Raw genomic sequence first — 11,610 nt, 5'->3', positions numbered from 1 at the left:
AGTGACAAGATGGAATTGTGTGAGAGGGTAATTGCATGGCAGCAGTGGAATTAACGCTCAAGAAGACAGAAGATATTTTGCAGTTAGGGAGCTAACTAACACTCCAGTCCTATTTCAATCTGTTTAGCATGCACTCTGAATCATTCCTCGCTACATAGGAAAACCTCATTAAGATAGAGAAAGCTAATTCACTTGAGGAACAAAGCTAATTCTTCATATCTTTTTTCCTCTTAGATAAAATAGAGACAAGCTAAATTGGGTCTTGGGGGGGGATCTGTGAGACTTGAAGGTATAATTCTTGGCTCCGGTGAGTCAGAACTCGTTTAGAGTAGATTATAGAGGAGGAGGGAGAGGATGTAACCTTAAGCTACCTGGCTGGAACTCTGGCTGTCAAATACTGTATAACTGGGCGCTGGGCCTATTTCCCCCAGTATGGCACTGTTAGTTCACTCCACTGTCTTTTCATTTTGGCCAATAAAAACACAACTAACCTGTTTCTGAGGTAGAGGAGATGAACAGGGGGACAGGGATGTGAGAAGAGGGGAGAAGGAAAGAGAAGAGGTAGGGAGATGGAGGGATGGTGCAGGACACAAAAGAAAGGAGAGTGAAGTCTGGCCTGCCATCGTTAGACATCCATTAACCAAGCACTCAGCATGGGATCTGGCATTTACCCAGAGCAGCCAAATGCCATGGCAATTAATCAGGACCCAGAATGCCAACCATATCAATACCATTTGTACATTCACATACACAAGCACACACGTGTGAGCGCACGCACGCACGCACGCACGCACGCACACACACACACACACACACACACACACACACACACACACACACACACACACACACACACACACACACACACACACACACACACACACACACACACACACACACGTATGCATGCATGCATGCATGCACTCACGTATAATTACATCCACAATTAGACAGAAACAACAACGACACATCTGCGCAGCTCACAATACATTCTCTACGTACTAGGTCTATACCCTTTCTTGTGTAGCTAGGCCTAGATGAATGATCCATTTTTATTATTATTGTAGGTAGCGTCGTACAGCGGCTGCTGGTCTCAAACTAGGACACATACTGTGAGATGGAATGAGTATTTCACTAACAAAATCACAGAGCAACGATCAGGAGATGGCACAAATTGTACTCTGCGGGGAGTTGCAAATTGCTTTTGAATAACCAGTGGTCTAATTGACAGGAGAAGAATGTGCTGTCATTCTGCTAGCGTGCCTGTCATTAACACATTTTTCATTGTGCGCAGGCTCCGAGGCGTTATTGTTTTGCTGGCCTAGATTGCTCCCTGGTGAAGAGGGTATGCTTTTACTGTAAATGTTCTGAACAGAATGTTATTAGCTTACAGAACACAGCCCAAGGGGGAAAGAACACAGGAATATTTGGTTCATTGTTAAGCACAAACCCCTACAAACTAGTCACAAGGGGGCGAATAGGAAAAAGAAATGAAAGAGCGGAGAGACAATACGACACAAAAAGCACAGAATAAATGTTGGTGGGATACATGCAGCACTGAATGTTGCATGAGACACAGCTACTGTGTGAAGATGTAATGACATCCAGTAAGCACTCGCACAAAAATATGTTTCTGTTATTTAGGGTAACAGATAAAAAAATGCTTTTTCATTATTATTATTATTTTAAGAATTTAAAAGAGAAGAATTCACATTGTTAGACTATATTCACATCTGTTGACATAACGGTTAATATTAGGATAAACCATTACTCAGTCTGTGTGTGGCTGTCTTGCACACTGCCAGTACAGGCCAAATAAGTATCTCCACTTTTTCTCCACATGTATGTTTAATACTTTTATTGTCTCTAATTTTTCACATGGGCCTGTTATAGCGCCACCATGAGGCCGATTTCTGACCTGGCGGAGACCTGTGCTCCGAGGAGCACTTTTTCTAGTTTTATAATGAAGTCAACAGGGTTTGGATCGGGCTGAAACTTGACAAACTTTTGAGTCATATGTTATATAGACTACTGATGTCATAAACCAGTGGTTCTCAACCTTTACAGGCAGCGACCCTCCAAAATAATCATATTTGAACTGGGGACCCCCCAAAATAATCATAATTGAACTGGGGACCCCCCAAAATAATCGTATTTGAACTGGGGACTGCCCATCCTGACAAGCACTTTGAATCGTAGGAGTTGAGGCATTACATTTAGTTTGACTCTGTTCCACAGATAAATATTGTAAAAATAGCAGATCTACAAGCTTATAGAGCAGCTAATTTCCAAACTTTCGCCAAAAATTATATATCATTTGATAATTTGGCCAATGTTTGACCAGTTTTTGATTAGTTTGTTTGTTGATTTAAAATTTTTAGGTATTAAAAAGGTCTTAAAAGTCCTTCAATCGTCACTGCCATCTGGGGACCCCCCAAAAATCATGTGGGGACCCCCCAGGGGATCCCAACACACAGGTTGAGAACCATCGTCATAAACGACTGACGTCGGAAATAAACGTTGGAGCCACGGCATCCCCATATGGATCCCACGGTCCACATGATTCGAATTCTTTACTGTAATCTGTCTTTGTTGTTTTGTCTTAGTTTTTTTCATTAAATTTAGAGGGAATGGTCTGTAGGCTGCCCCCCGGAGAGATTACTTTTGGGTTTAAAAGGTCAAAGGTCAATGTCACAATCAAGGTCTGACTGTAAGTAAAATAACTCAAGGACAGACGGGGGGGATTTTCATGAAGGTCGGAGGGAATAATAATTAGGATGACTGTCCCGAGTTGATGATTATATTTTATGTTGAAAAGGTCATGCATGGTTACAAGATCAAAAATCGAGAATGAATGGGCAGATTTTAATTAAACTTGGACTGGGAATGAGTAGGCTGCTTGCCCTAAAGAGTACGTTTTGGGTGGAAAAGGTCAAGGTCATAATCAAGAGATGTTCGCACCCCCACGCGCATTTGTTTAACCACTTAAACCCGATTCACTTAGTTGAGTGGAGTGGCTCTATACTAGTCCCCTCCTGACTTGTTTTCACTCTACACACAAATATCTTTGCTGAAAATAGCGTGAGCTATAGTGAGCATACTGCTCAGCAATTGTTCGCTCCCAGTATAGGGACGCTGGTCAATTGGAGACATAGTAACCCAAGCTAATTTAAATTAGATCTTGTAAGCAAGTTTGAGTTTCCCAGTGGATCAATAATATATGTGACAGATTACATTTTGAAAGTAACCTCGCCAACCTGACATGTTCATTGACCTTGAAGGAATCAAACTCTGCTTGCTCTCTGACCACCAATACCTAAGCAGTGCAGCCGTGATACAGCATTTGTCGCAGGACTTCTATAAAAAGAATATTGAAGTACTTGTAATTCAGACAGACAATGACCTCCCTTTGAAGGCCACACAGAGACACATGCCCCAAATACACCAAGCAACTGGGAGGGAGGGAGCCGCTGGTCTACTGACCTGTCTGTCTGTCTGTCTGTCTGTCTGTCTGTCTGTCTGTCTGTCTGTCTGTCTGTCTGTCTGTCTGTCTGTGTGTGTGTGTGTGTGTGTGTGTGTGTGTGTGTGTGTGTGTGTGTGTGTGTGTGTGTGTGTGTGTGTGTGTGTGTGTGTGTGTGTGTGTGTGTGTTCCTGCGTGTGTGTGTGTGTGTGTGTGTGAGAGAGAGAGAGAGAGAGAGAGTGAGAGAGAGAGAAAGAGAGAGAGAGGATGAGAAGTTTCTCTCTCTCTTTTCCGGTGATGGATGATGTCATGTGACAGAATGGAACAGGTAAGTTGTCCTGATCGAGGTTTTCTATCTATTTTTGCACAATTGACGTTAATATTTCCCTAGATGAAGAAAATATCTAATGCTTATGGATCACCCACATCACTGGCACTCATTACTCAGCTGCATGCAATCATAGAGCTACCGTCTGCCTCAACAACCCTGCTGACACCATGACCAACATTTAAAATGTTTGCTGTTTTTCTTTTTACAACATATTTCGTTATTGGTTAAGCCACAGTTACCGTTCAATTGGGTAAATATGTTTAGATAAGTAAACATTTATAAGATTGATTACATTACACTCAAATAGAAAGAAAATGCAAACTCCATCTTACCTAATAAGAGCTGTTTGGTTTCGACGCCGTTGATGTGAAGCGCGTGTCATTGTTTAGCGTCGTCGCCCTCTGGTGAGCATTGTTAATGTTTCACCAGCACCGTCGTTCTGTTTGAGTAGTATAAACCACTACAAAACAAAGTGTTCATTATGGCCATTGATTTATCGTTGTTTACCATTGACAAATAAGAGGACGTTCACGCTAAACTGATTTTTTAAAAATCTGTTTTTCAAGCTTGCATTAAGAGGTTTGAGGCAGAGGAGGGCGCCAAAGGGCTAGTATGCTACCATTTCAAAAGCTGTGTGAATGAGCTCATGAAGTTGACAAGGAGGTCACTGTTTTTTCCCTTTTCTTTAATTGTGTTCTTTTTTTGCTCTTCTACTGCTACAACTAATATTATTATTACACTTTTTCTACTATTAATTCTATTCTTCAACTACTACTGCTACTACTACTACTACTACTACTACTACTACTACTACTACTACTAAGATCGGATATGGACTGAACACAAGATACACATATTCTACTACTTCTACAACTACTTTTCTGCTTTTCTACCTGTCATGCAGGACCTTAGGGAAACATGACTAGTAGATTATAGTAGACTATGTTAAAGTTCACGTCTTAGATAATTGTCAACTACTGTTGTTGAGGTTTGAGAATAATTAGAAAATATGTATACATCCAGACCACCTCTATTATATCCAGACAATAAATAAATAATTGTGTATGCTGTGTCGTGAGACGCTGAACTGATTAAATTGAAAGTTTAATGAGTTGGCTTTAGCTGAAAAGCCTAAAGCCTATCTAGGTGTAAATGGCCATGACAAGAGCACCTGACATCTGTTGCCCCACAGGCCTCTGTGTGTGTGTGTGTGTGTGTGTGTGTGTGTGTGTGTGTGTGTGTGTGTGTGTGTGTGTGTGTGTGTGTGTGTGTGTGTGTGTGTGTGTGTGTGTGTGTGTGTGTGTGCGTGCGTGCCAGTGGGGGGCTCCTTAGATTATATAAACGCATTCAAGAGCAATGATATACACAATATTAACCTGTGTATCCCTTCATTGTGAGTCAACATAAAGGCTTTTTGTTTGTTTTTCATTATTTCCCAATGGCCCAAAGCCATGCTGCAGACAGTTCCCATGACCTAACACACACACGAAGACTTGTCTTGTCCTCCCACACCACTATATAGCACTGATTTTAACCGTGAGACCTCAGAAATCAGATGACAGATTCACCATACTATCGTCACTGAACCGTTGTCTTTGCGTGTTTTTCTAAGATGACAGTGCTTACGCAGATGTAACAACAGCCTCCACGCAGGGAGAGGAGCCCATAATCTCTTTAAATATGTCCCTGGGAATTGGTGTTGTGATAAGCAACAGAACTGTTATTATGGGTATTATCATAAGCTTGGCAGGCACCTGACCAGGCACTGACTTGATTCATTGTCACAGATGCCAGCAGTGGTAAACGTTTGAATGGATGGATGGATGGATGTAGATATTTTACCATGAAAGGTTCCTAATTAGTACATTCCAAGAAAAAAAATGGAATAATTTACTGTCCATCATTTTGAGCTGACTGTAATGCAAATGGATTGACTGGCAATTGAGATTTAAGACAGAGAGAAGGGAGAGGGTGCATGAAAGAGAGAGAGGGGGGAGGTAGAGAGAGAGAGAGAGTGAGAGAAAGAATGAGTGAAAGGTTAAGTACTAGCTACAGACACCAGATCGTTAAGGATGCCATAACACAGGTATATAAACCCCCCACTTAAAGAGTTTGTTACAGACCAGGTTAACACACTGGAGTAGTTTACAACTGGAGCATAGGGAAGCACTATACAAAGTGACTGGTCAGGCAGATTCACATGGATGCACATGTGCACGTGCACACACACGCACGCACACGCACGCACGCACAATATGCTTTATTTTTATATGTTCCAGCTGAGTGAGTACTACAATAACAGCATGTCTTGTACTCCTCTGTCATTGAAACTGTTCTATTCCGGTTCTGCTTGACTGAGCTGCTCACAAATGCAGACATCGACCAGTGTGACAACAACACTGTCTCATCTTAAGTCTGATTTATATTTAGTTGCCTGCCAGTGTTGTGCGCCGAAAATAGAAGATCTACAAGCTCACTGAGCTTGTAGACTGGCTATTTTCACACATGGCATTGGCATGCAACTGTACGGGTCTTTAATGTCACGTTCAAGGCGAAGCATTCAGTCACATATTACATCTTATGAAATGTCTGCACTTTCAACTAATGTCAAACATTTGGACAATGTAAAATTGTTTTTTTGTAAAAAAGTTAATAAAAATCAACTGCTCTGTGATACTAGCAGTTGTGTTCAACCTTTGGATGATGTGTTAAGCCTGTGTTTACCCAACTCCCTCAGAGTACAAACATGGTTAATGCCAAGTCGGGCTCACCATGTCTGTTGCGCCTCACCCAGCAGGGCCGTTGGGCAGGTCTTTGTTGACAGTGTTGCTGCCCCAGTGGGTCTGATGAGTCACACACAGTGTTCTGCCAATCTGCCGGTCCCAACACACCAACGGCACACACACACACACACACACACACACACACACACACACACACACACACACACACACACACACACACACACACACACTCAGCCAGACTAACGGCAGCATTATTGTGCAATGGCACAATGACATTTGTAATAGCAAGGAATTGATTTGGCTCTGTGGCAACTCACATTAAAAACTAAATCTCTCCCTCTTGCTCACTTCAACACACACAAATCTCTCTCTCTTTCGCTTGCTTACACACACACACACACACACACACACACACACACACACACACACACACACACACACACACACACACACACACACACACACACACACACACACACACACACACACACACAGAGACACACACACACACACACACACACACACACACACACACCCCACACACACACCACACACACACACACACACACACACACACACACACAGCTGGCACATTTCATTGTGCCAGCTTATAAGTCTCAACTGGTCAATATGGTGGTAGTTCCCTCTCGGCCTGCTACCAGTAAATCACTTGGACTTCTGTTGCTGTCGGTGGGGGGCGGGGTAGTTGCAGCATCAAGACTACTGCAGCATTGTTTTGTCAAAGTCACAAAATGTGTTTTACGATTCTCCGCTGGGTAAAATGTTTGAGCCGGCTGACCAATATGTGGTATTTTGCGTGTCAGTGGAGAGTACCTTTTGTTCTCCGGGTGTCAGCTGGGGTCAGCTTGGCACTTTAACAGGCGGTCGTGGAGAACTGTTCAGATGGCTGGCTCTCGCGGCGCAGCAAAGCAGGGGATCGGATCGCCCTGACCTTTGTCATGTGTGTTACCCAAGCTCTGCAGGCCCCTGTGCAGGTGAGAGTCACACTGGATGTTTGCACCTGTAACCTGAAGAATTGAGGTCATCTCTTACACTATTCACTCGGGAGTAGACTCTCTCTCTCTCTCTCTCTCTCTCTCTCTCTTGTAAATGGAATCTCTCTCCATTATCCCCCCCCCCCCACAAAACAAGGGTGGGAACAAGAGTGGATACAGGTGGTGTAAGGGTGTGAGAGCTTCCACCAGTGCAAAATGCGAGAGATTGATTTCATAGTTTGAGGGAGCCATTCAAACTCACTATAGGTGCACTTTGTCTATTTTGTCATAATGACTTCCAGAGAAGGCAAACATGACTAGTACTATCCAGATGTGATAGACTGTCTCCCACTTTCTTTGTTGGTTGGTTGGTTGCTTTCTTTCTTTCTTTCTTTCTTTCTTTCTTTCTTTCTTTCTTTCTTTCTTTCTTTCTTTCTTTCTTTCTTTCTTTCTTTCTTTCTTTCTTTCTTTCTTTCTTTCTTTCTTTCCTTGCAGTACCCAAGCAGCAGTATAATTTGTTCCATTTTAAGGTCTGGAGGGGCGGCAGGCGACAGTCAGGCGAGTAGCCATACAGGTTTAGGCCTTGTTGGAGAGTATCACGTAGCTGCCTTTTTACGACCTGTTTAACACCAGAAACTTGAACGAGGCCATTTATCCTGGGCTGCATGACACAGTGTGAACGTGATAGGGTGAATGTGGCAGTAAAAAAATACATGTTCATTACCTTGAGAGGAAATCAGGGTACATGGAAAAGAAAAAAAGAAAGGAAAAGTAAAGGTCCATATTTCTTGGCAGTAAATCACGTTAGTGCTCATGACGCCTGCCTTACTGGATCCACTGACAGAGAGGCTGTTTCTTCTACAACTTTCCACCATTTGAAGGGAGACACTATTGTGATTGTGTCCGTAAGCCATGGGGAAACCCTGATGCTGGCTGTTTACTGGAGGAGCAGTTATTAAATCTGAAACGCACAGTTGAGCACATGCACGCGCACACACACACACACACACACACACACACGCACACACACACACACACACGCACACGCACACGCACACACACACACACACACACACACACACACACACACACACACACACACACACACACACACACACACACACACACACACACACACACACACGCACTCACGTACAACCTTTGTATTCTTAGTCATGTCTCAGCTAGAAAATAAAAATCTCCCTGGTGCATCGGAAACCCATACAGTATATGGATACATACATATATACATACATACATAGTATATATATATATATATATATACAGTATATGATACATAGACTTTAAGTCTATGTATCATAAAGACGAAGGGACCGTGACGTCACCCATTGGTTTCTACAGACCCGTTTTGAAGCCTCTAGTTCAGTGAAAAATGGCTGTTGGTTTGAAGGGGAGCGAGGGGTAGGTCTTAATTCAGTAGAACCCAATCACAAGCCCCAAAAGCATACTCTGCGTTATCATCAATTTGAAAAACTAGAAAAAGTGCTCCTCGAAACACTGCCAGACCCCTAGTGGTTGAAATCTGAAGATCAGAGCACTACGTCACGCTAAGCTTGGCCAATCAAAAAGAGGGACATGTAAGCACCATATATGGACGAAAACGTTGACCGGGAGGCAAAGAGGGACCGACAAAGCCTCATGTAGGCCTGACCCCCTGGGTCTGGCAATAAAGGGACCATCATTTTCAAAAACAGATAATTTACAAAGTTGGGAATGCATGCCCCACCCATGCAATACCCATTATATTGTACCCATTATCAGAGTATACCCGTTGTATCTGTTGTCAGAGTACTTAGTGCAGTACCCGTTGTTATCATAGTACTTCGAGGCCAGTCTATAATGTCAGTACTGACGACATATTGATGACATCTGGAATGTACATTGGCATAAAGGGGACACAGATAGACAGATACAGTTGTGTTGATGTTGTGTAGTGTGCTGATGTTGTGATGGTATTGTGTAGTTATGTTGATGTAATGGTATTTATTGTGTGGTGTGTTTATCAGTTTATGTTGTGCTTATTTTGTGTATTTGTGCTGATGTTGTGTTGGAGTTATGTAGTTGTGTTGATGTTGTGATGGTATTGGGTAGTTGTGTTGACGTTGTGAGGTATTGAGTAGTTGTGTTGATGTTGTTGTGTAGTTGTGTAAGTGTAGTTGTGTTGAAAGTGCAGTACCCGCGTGCCCGTCATTCACGGACGACGGTCACCGTTGCATTGACTTGTAAATGTCGCACCTGCTACTTCCAGAGAACCGCTGATCTGACAGACTGCACACTCGGCACAGCACTCCGCTGTGGCGTCATCAACGAACCGTCCAAGTTCCAACCAATCACCTTCATGTTTGGCATACACTTGCCAAACATGAAGGTGATTGGTTGGACCATCTCGAGATGTGCGAAGGACAGACATACACCCTCACTCTCATAGAGATTAGTAGACGAGAACGATGAAAGTAATGCCCTTATATGGAGATATTTGTATCTGTATCTGTCTGTCTGTCTGTCTGTCTGTCTGTCTGTCTGTCTGTCTGTCTGACAGTCTGTCGATATCCCTTTTATGCCCATTAGGAGATCTCTGTATGAGTCAGTCCATGTCCCTTTTATGCCCATATGTGGAGATCCCTGATGTCATCAGTATATGTCCATATATGGGTATACCCATATACGGGCATTGGGCATATTGGTCGGATCAGCGGCACTGGACAATATATGCCTATTTATGGACATATCGGTCCGACCGACTTCCCGCTGCAGGCACCGCACTCCCTCGGAACCTCGCCAATACGCACGCCAAGTTTGAAGGCAATCGGTTGGCCGGTTCTCGAGATGCGTGGACAGATACACAAACTCACACAGAGATTTCGAGAATTTTTTGAAGGATAATTTTGTTATTATTATTATATACATAATAATGATAATGATAATACAATTATTATTATTATTAGTAGTAGTAGTAGTAGTAGTAGTAGTAGTAGTAGTAGTAGTATTATACAAATATATTTTCTATTTCCATACAACTGATGCTGGAGCTGACCCTATTAAAAGTAATGAGAACAAGTCACACTTGTCCATATGTGTTTACAGATTAGTCAGAGTGAACCTCACAGGCTCCCATACAATGCTATGACTCATATAGTATGTGATGTATGTGTGAGGGCCGCAGTAAAAAGAAACAGACGTCAGTCAGCATTCAAATGCACCGCGTGATGTGAGTGAGTAGATGCAGGAGACAGTAGAGAGGTGTGTGAGGGAAGAGCGAGGGAAGGGAGGATGGAGAGGGGAAAGGACCAGGAGGGGGGGGGGGGTTCAGGATTAACAACAGGATCAGACAGAGCTCTTCATCTTTGCAGGGGCTTCAACGAGACAAGCAGCATTTGTCACTACAGAACAGAATCAGAACCCCTGCACATATACTGCCCCCCCACCACTGAAACAACTGTGTGTGTGTGTGTGTGTGTGTGTGTGTGTGTGTGTGTGTGTGTGTGTGTGTGTGTGCGTGTGCGTGTGCGTGTGTGCGTGTGCGTGCACGAGAGAGGGGAGAGAGAGTATAAAAGGTATCATGTTTATCACACTGCTGTTTATTATGTATGTCAGAGTGAATGTGTTTATATGAGCACTCCTTGGCTTAAGAGGCCGATCCATGATTCCTTGAAGGATCGCCGGGAGAGTCCCCTGTGGACACTTAGTCTCCAGCTTTCAGAGGGATAGGAATAACAATCCCCTCCATGATGTCTTCCACATGCTCCCCATAACTTGCACCCATTTTTCTAGTTGGTTTGTCCTTCATCAGATCATGTGTGTGTGTGTGTGTGTGTGTGTGTGTGTGTGTGTGTGTGTGTGTGTGTGTGTGTGTGTGTGTGTGTGTGTGTGTGTGTGTGTGTGTACGCGTGCGTGCGTGCGTGCGTGCGTGCGTGCGTGCGTGCGTGCGTGCGTGCGTGCGTGCGTGCGTGCGTGCGTGCGTGCGTGCGTGCGTGCGTGCGTGCGGGCGGGCGGGCGGGCGGTCGTGCGGGCGGGCGTGCGAGAGAGAGAGAGTGGGGGGGTGATACAGAAACAGAGGAG

Source organism: Gymnoscopelus braueri (assembly GCF_963280865.1).
Source record: "Gymnoscopelus braueri genome assembly, chromosome: 3".
Lineage (NCBI taxonomy): Eukaryota > Metazoa > Chordata > Actinopteri > Myctophiformes > Myctophidae > Gymnoscopelus > Gymnoscopelus braueri.
Note: the sequence above shows the minus strand (reverse complement) of the source record.